We start from the raw sequence: 19,843 nt of genomic DNA on the forward strand, positions 1-19,843 counted from the left end.
AACACATCATCAATGCCTCACAGTTGAAAAGAAAAAAGAGATGACAAGAGAGAGAGACACACACACAGATATCTGCAGGCAGGGTTGACACAGGCAAACACTCCTTACCTGTACCAGCTACAACCCGACACGGTTGAATAAATAACTTTTTGAAGAGCTGTCATTACTCAGCTATGAGCTATTTGTAACATTACCTGCCTGAGGTTAGCTCTCCTTCTCCATCACTCAGCTCTGTAGCAAAGGAGGGTCATTCTGCTTTCAGGCTTCTGTATACATTAAGGAGGAGTCTGCACAGGCATGCAGCAGGCATGTTACAAAGAACGCGTACAGGCAAACAGATACTGTTGTCATAGGAGTCCAAGGAGGTTGAGGTGATAACTATAGTACTGCTGCTATATGGAGAAGCCTGCCATCTGATGATTTACCACCAGGCTGGGGCTAAGAGGTGGTTTCAAGTTACAATTTCCTGTTGATAACAAATACATCAGATGAGTTGCATTTTGCATTAAAGGAGCAGTGTGTAAGACTTAGGGGGATATAGTGGCATCTAGCGGTGAGGATTGCAAGTTGCACCAGCTGAAACTTCTTCCAGTTAGAATGCTTCAATGTTCATTGTTCAGGAGATTTTACTTAGCCATATTATCAGCAGAGGTCTTCTCTTAAAAAAAGGGACCCTTTGACTTAAACCGGTAAAAACATGGAATAAATGAGTTTCATGTTTCAAATCAGCGTTTCTCCGATGCTGTTTAGGGCTGTTTGTGCTTTCATGTCCCCTGACCTGGGAATGCCTCAGGGTACCTCAGGAGAAGCTGGACAGTGGTGCTGGGGATTGGGATGTCTGGAGGTCCTTGCTCAGCCTGCTGCCCCCATGACCTGGCCCTGGATAACCTGATGGATGGATGGATGGATGGATGGATGGATGGATGGATGGATGGATGGATGGATGGACATTTTTTGTTGCCAATCAAATCATCAAGTTAGAAGCCCCTTAGCGACAAGCAGTGAAGGGAAAACACCAATCTTTTTTCTTTTTTTACATGACACTGCTTTATGCTTTGTTTTTATCAATTTAAATTATCTGGGGTCTCAATATAAAACAATGCATAGGATCCATACTAAAAATATATGTTCAGACAAATGCCAAAAATGGCATGTCCCAAAAACTATTCAGCAATTTCTACAATCAGGTTTCAACCTCACCATCTGCATCACCAATTTCTCGTCCCCAAAACTGCCGCAAGCATTGGTCAAAGTTTCTTCCATCAAGCCTGTTATTATAGATCACATCTTTTGCGTACGAAGTGCGAACTCTTTCAGACCTGGCATTGTGCGTATGCAATGTTTATAAATGAGACCCCTGGTCCATTTGTTTTGGATAAGACCTCTACAGATTATTCAGCTCCTGGTAAAAATATCTGCAAGTGGTACGTCTATGGTGTGCTAAACAGTCCAGAAGAAACACTGATTTGTAACATGAAACGGCTTTTTTAATGTTTAGTGTTTCAATTTTTTTAGTAGCATGGTCCGTTTGTTTTAAAGTGGAAGAGACCTCTGCGGATAATGCAGCTCCTGGAAAAAATCCTCCCGCGGAGGTGCTTCTAACTTCAGTGGCTGATACAAAAACACAAAAATGTGAAATGCAAATGGCCCTATCAAGAGCCAATGTTTGGTTTGTCAATTCTCGGTTACTGTAGAGACATGACAGTGCAACATGGCAATCTCTGTAGACAGGATCCAATCCCTTTGTAGATATAAAAAGCTCATTTTAAGGTAAGCAAAAACTCAATGATTCTTATTTTCAGATAATTATACGTTAAAGAAAACAAACATATTAAATTATATTCCTTTCTGCCAATATACCCACCTAAATCCTACACACTGGACCTTTAATGGTTGCCTATTTTTGTAGTACAAAGGTGGCTTTGTAACTTTTCATTGTGAAATGCTTCACATACATTTCCGAAACCATGCTTCTTTTTTTTCCTAAGGGAATTATACATCTTCTTTCCTTTTGACTCAGAGACCTCAGAGTGATAAATTACTCTGGTACATTCCAGTTTGGGTTGGAGGAGACCCCCACTCACCAGACACACACACACACACACAGGGGTGGTTTACCCATCTGTAGAAGCTACTGGAATATGAGGACCAGTGATTTTTCCCCCCTCGGCTGTGGAAAGAAAAGGCTCACGTCCTAATAAAAGTGTGACATCATCAGAGTGCATGCATTTGTTTTATACCCAGTGATTATCCCTGTGTTGCAGACTAGAACTTTCTCATAAGAAAATAGGCTCCAGCTTCTCTCTACTCACTTCTCTGTCTTGGTTTCAGTTAAAAGGAAGGAGTCTTCAAGCAAATCAGTTCAACGACTCTGTTATTTTCATTTTAATGCTATCAGAATTCCACATGTCAGTTGATTCTATAGAGTAGTTTACTTTTTGAATACTGCAAAAAGTGTGTAGCACCATATCTCTTTGGTCCATTGCTAACAGTGGAGAGGGTTGTGGTCAGAGGCAAAGTTGTAGCCTGAGGTGTTAGTTTTATTACAGAGAATTTCCCATATTCACATTGCCGGGGACTATGAAGTTCATTCGACCTCATCTGCATTGCATTGTAAGGAGAGATGGCTTTACTGCCCAAGCTCCAAGAAGCCTGGACGTTTTCTGCCTCCGTATGCAGAATTGCTCCCCAGCTTGTGGTCACAGGGGCTTGGATGAAAACTGCTTCTGCTATTACACTAAATACTCCTAATTTGACCAGGGCTCTGTGCATAGCAGGGTTTATAATGGAAGTGAGTGAAAGGTTCAAATCGCTCATATTGCTGAGATGAAACACAGTGTTTCATCATGTAAAACCAGTTCTGGTGGTTAAGAGGGTGGAGCCTATGGTTTAATGTGAGCCAGTGATAGTTAGGCTCATAGTGGTTTTTTATTTACCTTACTTTGAAACTTATACATTACAGGGGACACACAGTCCAGTCTGTCTCTGAATAGGAGGATAGGAAATTGGAGTCTGTTAAAGCAGTACTGGAATACCAAAGTATCCAATGCACATTGCCTTTAGGAGTGAGAGTCCTGTTACTTGTTCCTTTGTGGAAGAAAAAAAGCTGCAACTGGCTTGGATTGACAGCAGTTATATTGGGTTTAACTGATGACGGATGTCCTTTTGACACCTGGTATTAAAGTGCATCTTGGGTGATAGGGATCACAAGTAGACAGCTCTAAGTACATGTGTGAATGCATCTAAGGCATCTTGAGTTCTGATTGCTTAGACCACATTCAGAGGTAGTCTGGGCTGCATATTGTCAGTGGTGTGTGCGTCGTGGGCCACACCGAAGGACCGCCTACTCACTTGACATCCTTTGAGTAAGGTGTATTTGTGTCTGTGGCCCTGTTTATACCTGGTATTAAAAGAATACGTCAACCACAGTATGACCATTTGTATTTCAGTTGCTCATTGCCTGTTATGTTGAATTTGTAAAGAAAAATTGTTTTTCTTGCATGCCTCCATGGTGAACAGAGAATCCAAGAAAGGCAAACATTCTTGAGTTGGAGTAAACAGGGACCTTGTCAAAATATCCTTTTACAAACCCTCACATATCATCCAAGTCTCAGTTATCCAGTTGTGCTCAGTACAAAACACTTGCACCTTCGAGTACGGTACCCTGAGCGTGACTTAGCACATGTACATATGAGCTTCCTTTATGCAAAGATTTAAATGCACACATATGCCAAGGTACGCTACCCAGCCTCATGAGATGTTTTATAATGAAATGTTTTAAATAGTAGGATTTCAGCGAAAATGCACTTTTTAACAGTGCAATAGCTAATACCACTTTTCCCAGTAACGAGTAATATAGTGCAGTTAATAAAATAATATATTATTTATCATAATATTATGGTTACCCCAAAAACAATTTACTAGTTACAAACGTTTGTTGTCAACCCCCGACTGATCTGAAATCCGACAGTTGATTATGTACCCGGATTAATTTCTGTAATCGTCGCACATGCATGTCACTTAGCTTGGAAGATGGAAAAGTTAACATTCAGCAGCTGGAAATGTCGTTCCATTACCTTTTTGCCAGAGGAAAGATGACAAGAACATCATTGTTCCAGGTAGTGGTACAAATATTCTCCACCACCGAGTACATGACCTCAAACCTCCAGAAACACCTACTGCTACAGCACAACAACATATAGCTTGTGGAAATACACCCCACCAAACTTAAGGTCTCTGCAGCTGCTGCAGATGGCTGTAGCTCTACACTGGCTAAACAACCCAAACTGTATTTTAATTTTGGACAGCTGGCTACTAGTGACAAAGAGCTAATGAGGCTTGCAGCTGGATATGTGTTGGATGAAATGTTGCCTTTCTACGTTACTGACTCTCTGTCTTTCAGACAGATCCTTGAGAAAATACCAGTCACAGGCAATAGAAGATCCCCAGGTAAAAAATAACTATCTAGCCATAGTTTACCTGAGATTACCCTGACATTCACACATATTAAAACACAGTACACTAGCAGCACTTCTGAGTTATAGGGAGGCAGTAGTGTGACACAGAAGTAGTGTATTTAGGTTGTAGAGAAACTATGTGATCTACTTTTTGTACCTACATCTCAAAGGAGAGACGTTATACTGCCGGAGTGATTTGAGAAGTTTTTGTGGATGTGTTCACATTTTGACACGTATCTGCCTTGATTCAAGTTCCCTACCAATCCAACTGCGGTAAATCTATGATCCTGTGGTCACTGAGTAGTGACTGAGAGAATGTGATTGCAGATACAAGCAACCAAATAAGCTTCCTTTGTAGGGTGCGTCACCATTAGGGACAGAATGAGGAGCTCTGACACCTACAGTAGAAGGACCTTGTCGTAGAACCGCTGTTTGTTCACATTTAAAAAAGAAGCAAAGGTGCATGGCATCTGATCAGGATGTCTCCTGTAAACCTCCCTGCAGGGGTACTCCAGCACATCTAAGTGGAAGAGGACCCAAAACACTGTTGAGGGATAGTACCATATATTTGATTTAGGAACACCTTGGGATTCCCTAGGAGGAGCTGAATGAAATAGCTGGGAAGAGGGGCATGAGGATTACTTCATTTAGCTTGCTACCATTGAAGCCCAGAACTTGGTAGGTCTCATAAGATGTATGTATGGATAGATATTCATTCACACATAATGTATCCAATAACAATGTAGTATTCTGTAACTAAGCCAGGTTTTGACCTGCACACTGCTGTCAACTCCTGTCTACCTTTCATGTAAACTAAGTGGTCTCACACTCAGCTCATGCCCTTGCTTGATATTTCAAGCTCCTTGTATCCTGCAACAGAAGAAATGGGGCAACCCATTCCCAGCCCCCACGGTTACCCTTGGCTGAGCAGACTGCCTCAACTATCAACCAAAACTTGATAAGTTTCATTAGCCAAAAAGTGCAAACACATCAGAAGACATTGCAATGGATAAAAAATAACCCTATACCAGACATACCAGGGAAATATTTAGAGGAAATATGCTCCAAAAAAGGATGGCAAGAATGGAAAATTATTACATTTTTAAAAGAAAATTGCTGAGCGTCTGCTGAACATTGCTTAAACATTCTTCTCCAGAGCTCTTCTTTTTTTAAAATTAAATACCAATGTAATTTACTGTAGGTGAAGAGCCTGTATTGTTGAAAAAGGGGGGCTCAAGGACACTTGGAATAACGTGATGAGCACCGCTGAAATAATAAGGGAACAGTCTTATGTGATCATACGAGTGCCTCTTAACATAAAAAAAACACAGTCATTTGAAGAAGTGCTTTGTTGCGCCATGAAGTCGCAGACTTTCTCTGATCTGTTGGTACCTTCACATCTATCATTGTTTAAACTCTGCGTGTATGACCAATGCCCGGATGCCTGTGGGACACAGTGTGTCAGATTAAGCTGGAAAGTAATGAACTCAAGTATTTCTTCATCTCTTCCAGTCAAGTGTGAGCCCCCATCAAACATCAGCACATACTGAGCTAACAGCCAAGTTGCCTGCCAGTTTCCAAACAGTTTGACAGCCATGCTACAGGCCCCGAGGCCATGCAAAGTGCTTTAAGCCTATGTAAAGCCTCTGCTGCACTCACAAACATACAAGTTCAGTCCTGTTCCATGTGAAAAGCCTGCAGTGTGATACTTTGGTTGGAAAAGTTAAGGCTTTGCAATTTCTGATTTAGCTTTTGATATTTTTTAAGCTCAAGTGGAAATTTTGCAAGAGGAAAGATTGGGAGGTCATGAAAAAACACTCTGAGTATTTCTCTGGGATCATGAAAAGCCACAGGAAATCTAACCAGTAGTTTCCAAGATAGCTTATCTGAGATGAAAGGCTAGAATGGCAAATAAATCAATGGGAGTCACATTCACATCATCATAAATATCTGTAGCAGCTTTCAATGTGCAATGCTCTGGACCAAGTGTTGGGCCTGCTGATCACTAGCAGGACAATAATGTGTATTGGATTGTTATTGTTAAAATACCGGTACTCATTCTTATGATTGTCATGAAACCAACCTAATGGTCTACAGCCATGCTAGCAGCTCTGTGAGCCTAAACTAGGTCATGGTGGTGCTTTGAGCTGAATGAAATTTATGATCGTCATTGATGCTGGCTCTGTTCTGTACCTGGGGGTCTTTGCTGCTGCTCTCCCTGCCTTAAGGCCCTGACACACCAGGCTTTTCGGCTGATTGAGCATGTTGAACCGGCAGCGGAGCTTGTCGGTGAGAGAGATCACTCTGATTGGCTGTTCAGGTTTTATTCCCTCGCCCCTGTAGCGAGTGAATCTGCCTGTAGTGAAACCAGGGCTAACCGGTGCTTCCTCCTCAGGCTCCACTTCACTCAGCTGCCCGACAGATCCGCTGCTTCTTCCCACTTTAACCTGAATAACAAACCTGGGCTAGCTGGGAGCGGCTAGCGGAGCGTTAGCCGCAGCATGACCAGAGGGAAGCACAGCCAGTTAGCCTCTGCTAGCCTCTGAGCTAGGTTTGTTGGGCAGCTGAGTGAAGTGGAGCCTGCGGAGGGAACACTGGGACCGTCTGGATGTAATAGTCCGTGGAGGGGCACAGATAGGAAACCCCTCAGCTGACAGGACTCCGCTACTTTGTTTATCTCATGCATTCCTTGGACTTCCGGTTTCCCTTTTTGCGCTATTTCCTCTCACGCAGGCGCAGAACGTACGTGCTACTTGGCCATCGGATGTAGTCCGTGTAGTGTCTTCAAATGCAACTGACACAGGGCGACATGAGGCGACGTAGATGACCCAACAGTTGGCTTTCGTCGCCGCTAGTTCTTTGATGTCGGTTTGGTGTGTCCGCACCTTAAGGCTTGTAATGTACACACATGGAAGGGCAGGGAGATTTGCTCTCTCTCCCCTTAGGTTTTCTGGAAGCCTGAGGAAGGGCGGAGAAGTACCAGAACAGAGCCATACCACCAGATACAGTACTGCTAGGAACTAACTGTATATAGAGACACTTATAGAAAACCTAAATTGGTAAGATATATAAGATATTTGTTTATTTTTGTACTTTTAAAACAGTCTATGGTGGCAATAAGGGGCTAAAAGGACAGCAATAAGGGGCTCTGGAGGTGAGGACTGTCATTTACTACAAGACCCTTAAGCCATCGGACCAATGGTTGTCTATTGATTGGTTCTGGTGCCAAAGGAACTAAGGAACCCTTGTTGCTTGTTGAAGCCCAGACTGTCTGTATGGAAGCTCCTGTTGGCTAAAGTGAGATGTCAGTCAATCTGTGGATTATACTAAATTCATGAGTGAGTTACAACTGTTTGTTTTTTTGTTGGACAGAAGTGTTTATTGAGCCTGCTGTGGTGGTTGTATTTTGAAATTGTCCACATCAATCAAATCACAAGGAGTGTAGATTAACAAATGATAGGTCTTTTGAGTAAACCACTTAAACACATCAAATACAGCAGTTGTTTACATATCATAATCATCAGATAATGCCTTTGAGGGGCCCGTTTGCAGGTTGTCGAATTCCTAAAATGCGGGTAACTTACCAATTCATTTTTAAGGAAAAAAAAAACAAAATCAAAATGATGTAAAATACAAGAGTGCTTTCCTCCTAGTGCAATGCTCCATTGACTCAGTGAGCTTCACTACGGCATTTTAAAAAACTATCCATCAATTTGTAATGCAATTGTTGTGTCTTTAATTTTGTTTTCTGTTGAATCTGCTGACAGACAGCCTGTTAGCTGCTGCTGCACTGTTAATTATGTTAGCACCACTAGCTGTGTTGACACTGCTAATGGTACTGACAGAACTAACAGTTGTTAAAATACTAAAGGAGGTTTGTGGCTCAAAACTGAGCCACAACTAACTGGGGCAACCTAGAGGGACATCAGGAGAAGGGGTCCAATGTTTCCAGTGCAATGTTGTTTGGTTGGGATGGCATTAAAAAATATTCTCTGCGGTTAACTGATTAACATTTTGATGAATGTAGGGCTGCATGGTAAATGCGGTAGATGGTAGAAATGATATAAATTTGGCCCACGGTGGAGATTTGTGCTCTACCGTCCTATCGTCGATGACGTCATCACACCTGCCTCAGTGTGAAAATGGCTGCGAGCACAGAGACAGCGGAGCAAGAGGAGCTGGTTCACGTCCGTGATTTAGCGTAGCACGTGCAACATGTGTTGCTGGAGAACTTGTGAGTGAGTGAGTTAATGTTTTATGAACAGCCCCGGACTTCTCAGACTCTTTTAGCAACTTACCGCTCAGAGGGAACTCATTCAGTGTCTCCTCTGGCAGCAGCACAGCGTCTCTCCCTCTCCTCTCTCGCCGTGCGCACACGAGAGTTGGTTTTCGGCAAGAGAGTTTGTCATAAACCTTTGGTAATGTAAACCTATGTGACGCTAGGGGCTCCACAAAAAACTCCATATGTGAATGTGTGATAGTTGTGATATCATAGCAGCCTGTCACAGGTTACAGCGTGATGATTAGAGGAGAAATGGCAGAGCATAAAGGTCCAGGTGGAAAAAACACAACTCAGTCATTTAGGATTTTGCTAAAAGAAGGAAATTACCTTTTGATATAGATCCCAGGGGACATTTTGCACCATAGAGTACTGGGTTTTAATTTTGAGTTTTGAGATCTGCATTCTGCACAATAAATGCTCTAAAAAATACATTATATCTTTGCTTTTGTTGTTGTTGGTTTTTTTTTTATTAATTTAGCTTTGCTAAGGGACTACAAAACCCATTCAGAAACACTTCTATTATAACTTTTACACTTAAATTTATACCGCGATATATACCGTTACCGTGAAGGGATTCGATTTATACCGTGATATGAATTTTAGGTCATACCGCCCAGCCCTAAATGAATGACGTGAAAAGTGTCACCATTTGATAAGACATATGGTCTTTGTAAAGTTGTCTAATGGCTTCTCACAGTGAGCAGTCCTCACATCTCACTAAAGAGTTGGCCAAGCTCCTGAGAGGTAGTCATACTTTCCCCAGTCTGTTGCATCCTGACTCTCTTACAGACACTAAGATCCTCTGACTAGCCATGATCTCATGGGAACTCCATCCACAGAGGCAAACCACAGTTTGGAAAAAAAAAAATTTGACGACTATTGAGAACTGCCCACATCATAATTTTGTTATATCTTAAATGAAAATACATGAGAAGTCATTTCTGTTGCCTTAAAAGGTTAGGTTCCTCTAATAAATGACATTTAATGTCATTTATTAGAGGAACATCAATGCTGTTCACACACAATAAAAGGTCTGAGCCGCCCCAGCTGTTGAGCTGGGTGCAGGGTCATTGCAGAGAACAAGAGCATTTGATCAAAAACCATTGCCTGTAACACTGAAATGTGTTACGTGACGTTTCTGTCCACCATTTTCCCCTTCTTGTGCCTCTCAGCTCCTCTGTCTGGAAAGTAAACAAATGTCTGAGTCCGGCTCTCAAAAGCAGGACTTCCATCCCCCCTCAAAGATAGCTGGCCAATGACTCATGCTCAGTGGCCTCAGCCCTCCTCACATTTTCCACAAGGTGCAAATCATTTCCCCACAACCATGTAAAACCAAATGTACATGTGGTAAGGCATTAAGCCACTCTGAAAACCTTTATACCACTTATTTGCTCTGGTTGTTCCAGTTCTCTGGCTGGTCCTGCTAATTTATAGAAGCAAAGCACTGAATAGCTGAGGCTGTTTGGCATGAGTGCAACCTCCCATCCAGAAGCTTGCTTTAGCAGAAGAAGAAAGTAAGAAATCTTGGATCGTGATAGATGTATAATTATTGTGTCTAACCATATCAGATCTTAATCAGGGCCTACCATAAGTGCGTGCCATCTTCTTCTCATAGTCTAGTTCAGTCTAGTTAGTTTTAACATAAAAATAAAGTCATCCTCATCTTTTTTGCAGATCGAAAGCAGGTTTCTTCATTATCTCTAAATGTAACGTCATAAATATGTGGTTGCAATTGTGATCTACACCACATGACGTGATATATATCCAGATACAGATACAAACACAGACTGGGGAATGGATGTCCTTCCATAATACCCCTCACTGGAGTGGATTTATTTTTTGCCATAAATGAGATCCTCTGCTCACTTCCCATGTTAGTCCTCCCACATTACTGAGGAAATCCCTTCCCCAGATCTGTTCGCTGTCCGCCTGGAGGAGCTTCTCTGAGACTGTGACTGATGACTGTTGTGTTACGGCTTCATTTTCTCATTTGTCACTCGACATTCCTATTGGTTGCTCTGTTTGTTGGGACTTGTTCTGATAGCTCCTCGACAATCTACTGCAGAGCATTAATCACCATTACAAGGTCAAAAGCACCGCTGTCAGGTGAAATGGGCAGTAAAAATACAAGTTAAATGGACATATACTGGGCTTCAGCCAGCTGAGCGGTCCTCTCCCTTAAAGGGACTCAGTGGAGGTTTTTTGTAAACAAACAAAAGTTGTGTTTATGTTCAGTGTTACTCAACACAATTGATTGTGTGTATCCATGGAGACTAACAAATGTGTTGGATGCATTTCCTTCCTCATAAATCATTTACAAAGCTGTTTTGTTGAGCATTTTGTAACCTGCATTGTTTATATCCATGTTTACTTGCTAGCCTTTGTTGGTGCATTGCTGTACAGCCACCAGTGGAATCAGTGTGAAACCATTTGCAGAAATATACATTGTATCATCTGCATGTGCATCAATAACACAAACATGGGGACCCACCATAGAGTAGTCCAGGAATGAGTCCTAAAACCTTGAAATGAGTGAGCTTTTTTGCATTCCAATCTCCCTATCAAAGCCAATGGATTTTTTAGTTAGAGGCCTGAAATAAGGTTTGTGGTTTACACAAGAGACTTTTATGTCTTGTTCTACGACATAAAATACATCAGTAAAAATCCTGCTTGTGAGTTATGAAGCCTTTAGGTGTCTTGAAAAAGGCAGTTGCTATCAAGTGGCTAAATGAGATTACACAATGTCATCATGCTGAACATGGTTTTATAGCCTTGCTGTGGTGTGGTTAAGTCATGCTACTGCAGTGTAGTTTTTTTTTATCACCAAAGTTAGCTTTTCACTTCTGTTGATTGCTTTCGGGCTTCAAAAATCATAAAAGTGGTGTTTATTTGTAAAGAGTTTCTTGCTGAACAAAAAGAAAGAAATGCTGTTCCTCCTCAATTTCAAAGTCTTCAGACATGTTGGGCTGTCCTATGCTAAAAGACTGTAGTGCAAATTATCTTTTAGCAACTGTGGTTACTGTTGTCTCCCCCTGTGGTGCACGTGTCACGTGATGTAAACACGGGTAAGCAAAGCTCATGCTTTCGCTGGTCTCGCGCAAGCGCACACGTGAGCACGGAGCACAAAGAAGCAGTCAGAGCTACAGGCTACAGTGAGGCTAAAAACAGAGTTCATATGACGTTTTTCGAAACAACTTTTTATGTCGAGGCTTCAGCACACTTGGATCACTATGGATGAACATGTTGGAGATATTTTGTGGTGTGCTAGCCGCTCCCCCCGTCGCTCTCTGCAAGTGATGTGAGGACTCAAAAACTTCACTAGAGCCTCCCTCGGCGTGAGGGTGAGTAGATAATGGCTGAATTTTCATTTTTGGGTGCACTATCCCTTTAAGTAATTAAATTAAAAGATATCACTTGCAGTCTAATCCCAAATAATTATTGCTTAATTCTGCTGCCATTCCCAGCTCTAACAAACTTTTTAGTTAGTCCGTTTGTTAGTTTGCAACTGTTTTGGTTTCTAAAACAGCTCTCACCAATCCACTAGCTCTAGCTAGCACTAGCCACTAGCTCTTTATACATACAGGTGGAGACCAAAACACGGTTAGAGGGAGAAACACTTTGGCTAGAATTCAAATAAAAGCTAATGTTGCTGTCTATCTGCCAGATGTATAAAAAGTCACCTGGTTGATACCACAATGAACCAACACAACTTTTATATGGTGATAATATTTAACCGTGTATTTTTAATAAGAGTTTGAGACATGTCCAGCCATGTTTATACCGACCAAAGTGGGAATTTTTAAAGAGAGTTCTCCATGTTTCTAGCAACCACATCATGTATTTTTCAACAAGAGATTGGGACATGTCCAGCTGTGTTTGTAGTGACAAAAGCAGGTTTGTTTGTTTTTTTTTTAAAAAAAGAGTGCACTGTGTTTGTAGTGACATTACCGGGTATTTTTTTAATGAGAGTTCACTGTGTTCGTATGTCACTCTTGTGTTTTCAGCAGCAGACAGACAAGTTAGCAACCACCTGTTGAACATAACAGCAGCTAAAGAGCTAGGTGTCTTTGTCAGGATTTGGGACGACCAAATCAGAGCTAAAAAAAATGCTAATGTCGCCCTGTGTCTGGTGGATGTGTAAACAGGCAACTGTTTACTAACACATTCATAATGTCTTAATAGCAAGCAGGAACCTCCAGGGCTGAAAAATGAAACTAACACACAAGTGCCAAAAACTGCACTTCCTTGAAAATCCACTTGAGGGTGGCTCTAATAGTGAGTCAACAACCAAAAATTGCATGTTAAAATGCCCAACTTTACAGCAGAAATATGTTTACAGACTGTGACAAAAAAATAGTTTTAGTCTCTATAGCTAATTTTTCCCTTCATGGCAGTTGTACAGGGGTGATTTTTCCAATTTATGTAGACTTAAAGTTATGCATAATTGCAGGCGGGGCCGCTTTGAGTGATAGGTATCTGTAGATAGTGTCCCCAGGTTTTCAGTTAGATCCAACCCGTGTTCCTCATCAGCTCCACCCTCTCATCCAAATATGGTCAGTTCTGCTCCAAAAAACCAAGATGGCAATCGCTGACATGTCAAACTTGAGGCTTTTAAACGCGAGTCCACAAACCAGTGGGTGATGTCACAGTTAATATGTCCATTATTTTATACAGTCTGTGGCCCTCATTGGTCCAAAAATGTATTGATCCTGCTTTAACTTTATTTAAATGGCTGTTCATCTGATAAAGTCACTGTCTATACTAAAGAATGAATATAATGACTTTCATTGTCAGTGAATAGAGAGAATGTAGAGCTATGATTAAAATATATTTGAAATAATGAAGCTAGGAAAATCTTATTTTTATTTCACAAATCCATCTTTGTTAAGGACATAACTAATTTGCACACTGTACTGACAGAATGAAGTAGAGACATGGTAATTATGTTGATTCACTCGTTGGCCTGCTTTCTTCAGGACACTGTGCCCTTGTGTCAAGAGTTCAGCAGGAAGATGAAGGAAACAATTCATTTCTCTTTGGGGTGAAGGAAGTTGACCTTTGGTTCCCTGCAGCATGCGGTGTTCATATGTGGGCACTGAGAAGGGCCCCTGTTGTAGGTTTCAAAGTTCCCTTCACTCATGCTTGCCGGAAATGTGCTTCATGCTAAAACCAACATTCACCCGCAGTTCAGATGGGTTTTGAATTGCATGATCAAAGAAGCTAATTTGGTGAGAACACGTTTCACCCTCAATTACATCAAGAAAACAAGAATTTAAGACCAATGAATAATGATGTTCATTTTTCAAAGTGAAGTTTCAAACTCAATAGATTGATTCTTAAAGACCTATTGCAGACTTTCATACTAGTAATACAGCATTTGTAAAACAATATTTATTGAGCCTTGGTGGATCATTAATCCCACTTGACAATGGAGGATAAGTACCATGAATCAGGAGGACAGATCTGTCCTAAAGTGGCTGATTGATATTAAGAAAAGGATATTATATCATTTCTGATGACAGGCACATGGTTGTTGTTTCACCAGAACAGATTTACAACTCATGCTGTAGTGCAGAGGAGGAAAAAAGGCTTGATATTGTGAATGTTTGTTTGTGTTGGACATTTTGTACCTTCAACGTGCGTTTTGTTCTGTTAAGAAAATCAGACTTTCTTGTTTCAAGTTGTCTCCTGTTATTGTCTCTGTTTTATTGGCCTAAAATGTCTTCTGGGTTTGGAAGTGGGGAGAGGAGTGGGGGGTTGGGATGAGATGACTTTAGCAGATGAGCCAAGACCATGAAAATGCATGTTAGGAAAGAGGGGAAAGTCATCACAGCCTTGGCAGTCGGAGACTCAGACTTAGTTTGGAGTTGAGGGAGGGTTGTCGAAGTACAAGTAGGAGATAGCACAGAGGTTTTTTCCGCTGTAGGAAGTCCGCTCACAGCTTACATTGCCTGGGAGAATTCTCTCAAGTCTTAATGCCTGTCTCTGCCTGTCCAATCAGCTCTTGCAGGAGTTTCACTTTCAGACTAACAAAGCACAGGTTTTGTGTGATTTCATCAAACACCAGCATCATCTGGATCAAATTTAATAGAACAAGGCTTAAGGTCAAATACAAACAGTATACCCCAAACAATCCTCACTGAGATCTTTCCTGTCTTTTACAAATGTAGAAAAGGTAATTCATGCTTTTATCTCATCTCGCCTAAACTACTTCCAGCTCTGTTTACTCTGGCATTAGCAGGAAAACACTCCTGTTAACAACAGGCCTAAAACACAGCAGCCAGGCTCTTCACAAAAGCCAAAGATAGACAGGTTTCCAGCTGAATACAGAATTAATTTTATACGATTTTACTAATCAAATATATAGTGGTTAATGGCTCAGTTCCAACCTACATTTTGGACTCCTTGCACTCTGGAATGTACCCTTAGGTCTGCCAATAACTTTCTCCTTAAACTTCCAAAAAATTCTATGGGTAATTATGCATTTGTGGTCAGAGCCTCTAAAGTGGAACAGTCTGCCTGAATCTATAACACCCAATTCAGTGTTTTACTTTTTTTAACATAGGTATCTTTCTACAAGCATTTTGTGCCTTTATTAGAAAGCCAACAGTACAGAGATGCTAGAAAAAATGAGAGGAGGAAGAGATGAGGAATGACATGCAACAAAGGCAGCAGAGGATATTGCCATTTATCGTCACAGCGTATGAATCTATTGGAAATTGTCCATATTGTACAACAGTAATTGATCAGCATTCTTGCCTAAAAATTGTCTTACTAATTCTTCTTATTTATGCTCTTTTATTCTTTGTTTAATCTTTTAACGATGGTCCATAAAGGGGTTCTTAGAATATATAAATAAAGATATCATTAGTATGATCATATAGTACAGCTGTGTCAAATATTTATATAAATGTAGGTCATCCAGAGGTTTCCTTTTTTTTTGTCTCTTTGTGATCCTTTGACAGCACCATATAATCTGATATACAACATGGAGGTCTGCATTTTACAATAGGCTCCATATGCATTCCATCTGTTCCAACATTCTTCCTGTCCAATCCAATCGCTCAGTTTACAAGAAAGTAACAGAAGTAAAAGGAATTCCATCTTGTGGATTCGAACGTGATCTTTGAAAAGCCTAGGTGGAAACAATGTAAGTTCTTGGTTATGGACGGCTACTTCGTCCCAGGAATGGTGAGCTTGCTGATAGTGTGTGAGCTCGGGCTGCAGAGTGTGTTTATTGCAATACTTTGGCAGGCGTAGCCTTGGAGACTTAGACACTGATAATTATTTCCATTCTCTGTTTCTGTCCAAAGTTAAGGTTATTTGGGATCGTATCAAAGAAGCACCCCTATGTCTGTCAGTGCCATTAGTTCCATATCTAACAAAGGAGCATAGAATTAACAGTTGTTGCATGGCTTGTCTTTTTGCAAAACAAAAGCATGCATTAACTTAAAGACTAAAAACAAACTGGAAGACAACCTTCATAAATGCTAACATGCGGTTTTAGAGCGATGCCTCAAACCTTTTAAAGTGTCTTTATTAAAAAGGTGCTTGTATCCAACATCACTGTAACAGACGTTTTTTGCTGCAGTCATCAATTTCAGCTCCAGAGATATTTTAACCTCATATTTGAGGAGGAGAATGTGTGAAATATGCTGTGACGCAGTTTAGGCATAGTTACAGAACCAAAATAAACGACCAATTGGAGGAGTTTAATAGTCTGGGAGGAGATGGAGGAGTGAAATGGAGGATGGTGTCCCTGCCAATTGTACGATAGCAGAGCTTTTGTTAACTACTTCCATCTACAGCAGCATTACAAAAGATGAAATCCTTGGATCAGCAATAGTTTCTACACAACTGCTCTTGTCAGTGTCTCTAAAAGCATACCGTATGCAAAGCCCACTAGTGACACTAATAAAGAAAAATGTATTTGTTTCAGCTAATTGGTAACTCCTGACTTTTAAATGTTTGCTTAAGTCGTATTAATGTGTGTAGATAAATGCAGACATTATAGAAGCTAATAAATCAAACTTGTAATGCCATGCTAATTTCTCCTGAGATCTTGCAGCTGATCAAATATAACCTAGAAATTATAAAGGAAAAAAAAGTCCCACTAGGAAGAACACAATGAATAGTGACTGAATTGATCCTTCGCTAAGCCCCACCCCTTTGTGATGATCTGTCAAACTGTCAGAGCTAGCATAGAGCCCCCACTGTTACTAACTGCACTTCCTGAAGAAATATTATCAAATTTTTGGAAAAACAAAAAAGCAGTTTCAGAGAGCAGTAGACAGAGGGTCTGAAATTAACACCCGCCAAGCAGCAAATGTGGGTGGATTTTCCATTTGGCAAAAAAATCACGAAAGGCTATCAGCCTGGTCAGCTGGTTGAATATCAGCAAAGTTTCTCTGTTTACTTCGGTGGTTCATGTAAAGCAGGGTAGGTCTTTATTTATTGTTCCATTATTAAAAAGCAAAAGCAGCATGTGTATACATTCAGTAGGCTATACCTTCAGTAGCTAGCTAGCTAACCCTACACTTTTCAGGGTTTCATTTTGGTTTCGGATCGTGATGAAATGTATCTCCATCCAATATCTCCAAGTAATGAGTATCATTAACACATGTGCACCCCAGAAAACCAGCCTGAAAATAAAGGAAATCTGAGACAATTGCATGAGAGTCTATGGAGCACAGCCTAGTCTAACCATAGACTGTATATAAAGATGGATGACACGACAGCTCCTGAGAAATCGGAAACATTGATCGCCCCCTAGTGGCTGGCTGCAGTACAGGTCATAAAGCCCATTAGCTCCATGTAAGTGGATGCAACATGGGCCAAACTAAAAACTCAAAGTACAAGGTTGTTTTTCTGACAAATTTGGTTTTAATTAGTTATTTAATGATATAAAACAGAACAGTTATTTAACAACATGATTGTGACTGTGTGAGCCAATCGGTCGGCTTGCATTCAGCTCATGATTGATCTTGATACTTAGAGTGCTATAGAGTGCTCCAAGAATGATTTGTAAAACCCGGGGATGAGTTAGCATTTTAGCAATTGCGGTTCCCTCGTCTTGAAGTCAATGGATTTTCTTGAATCAGACTTGGCTACATGCCTGAAATAAAGTCTTTGGTTAACATAAGCCTAAGAGACTGTCACGTTTTGTTCTACGACATAAAACAGGACAATAAATACGCCACTCAGGAATTTTGAGGCTTTATGTGTCTTAAAAAACGCATTTGCTAACAAGTAGCAAAGTGAGACTACAGAACATCATCACGTCGAAAAAGGCTTTACAGCCTCATTGTGGTAGGGATGTTAAGTCATGCGACCTTAGTGTAGTTGGTTCATGGCCTAATGTTAGCTTTTTACGTCTGGTGATTGCATTTAGGCTTCAAAATCATATAGGTCTCAGTGGTGTTCATTTGTGAAAATTATCTTGCTAAATAAAATGTGTAAGTATCATAAATGTTTGTTTGCCAAAGAGCGTCTTTTCTGCAATAGTCCAAAATCCAATGAAAAAATCCCATAGGCTTTTTGATGAGGGAACTTCGGCGTCAGCCTACAGAAAAACGTCATCCCTGGAGCACTCTGTAACAGTCCCCATGCAAATATTTTTTGTGCCAAGGAAAAGTTAAGACATTAAGTTAAGCTTGATTTGTTTATGTGTTTTGTGTTTCTTCACTTCACACTGTATGTTAATGATGTATGCAATAAATCTAAAAAAAAAGCAGAGAGATTACATTATAAAAATGTGATGTTACATAAAATTACACAGAACAAATTCAGTTCTCAAATAAATGTGGATGTAAGCCAGAGTTAGAGTACTTTGATTACTTTTTGCAGTAACGAGTAACCTAACGCGTTAGTTTGTTGTCTGAGTAATCAAATACTTGAGTACATTTACAAACAAGCCATCAGTTACTTCCGTTACTTTTAGAACGCTGGTCCTTCAGCTCCGAAACAGCAACGGCTGTCATTTGGTTCTAATAACGGAGGTGAAGTTAAACCTATCAGTCCGAAAGAAGCCACGGAGCTTGTGGCTCGCTACGTGGTCGGAGAAATGCTGCCGTTGTCTATGGTGGAGTCTAAATAGGTGGAGTAGGACTCGCTGACAGACAGGTCAGACTCAGGAGGACTTGCTTTATGCCTGGTACACGCTACACAACTGCCCGTTCTGAAAGTCACTATGTCACATTACACGACTGTGGAATCATGAAATCGTGCTGTGACTTGGCCGACAGACATGACACACTACACGATGGTACTCACCAATTATCCCCGGTCGTCTTTCACGGCGTGTGTGATGTCATCGGGTTATTCTTGTCCTATTTTTATTACTTTCACTATTATTTGAGTCACTGTGTGTCTGTTCATGTGCCAGCCGACATGTTGTTGTAGTCACCTAAAAGCGTCAGCAGATGGCAGGAGCTACATTTGAAGCACCATACGTAAACATTCAAGCTACTGTATCCTCCACAGGAAGTTCTGACAAATGTTTCACAATAAAAGCCTATTCAGAAAATGGAGGGATTCTCTAGCCGAGGTTATAAGGGGCTTTTAATTTGAAACAAGTGTTGAGTTTGAAATGACGGTGCGATATGTTAACTTTACAAAGACAACAGAGCGGATAAAAAGTAAATATATAAACACACAGAGGGATTAATAAATAACGGACCGTCTATAATGTAGTCTGTTTCAAATGAAGCTGGGAGCCTCTGTAGTTGTGGTGAGTAAAAGCCCCGCCGCTATTTGTTAATGTTATTACTTTATGTCCGACCATGAGGATGTAACATTGTTTGCTAGCTTGATGCTAATGACAGTAACGTTAACTGAGCGGGTTGACAAAGTGCCTCTGCTGTTTCACACCATCATTTCCCCCTTTTACTCTGTGTGGTAACATCCCTAGAGGAAATATTAAAAACGCTGGGGTGTTGTTGTCATACAGTTGTCTATGGCAGCAGATCGTTCTGTGTTTCTACTGGTCAAAGTGACGGCTGTGATGGGAGAATTGGATCTCAGTGAAGGGCAAGTGGTCCATAACTTTAATTTTGGAGACAAAAAAATGTAGGTTTAGCACCCTGTGGTCCATTGGCCAATAGGA

This window comes from Epinephelus lanceolatus, chromosome 14 (assembly GCF_041903045.1).
Source record: "Epinephelus lanceolatus isolate andai-2023 chromosome 14, ASM4190304v1, whole genome shotgun sequence".
NCBI classification, from domain to species: domain Eukaryota; kingdom Metazoa; phylum Chordata; class Actinopteri; order Perciformes; family Serranidae; genus Epinephelus; species Epinephelus lanceolatus.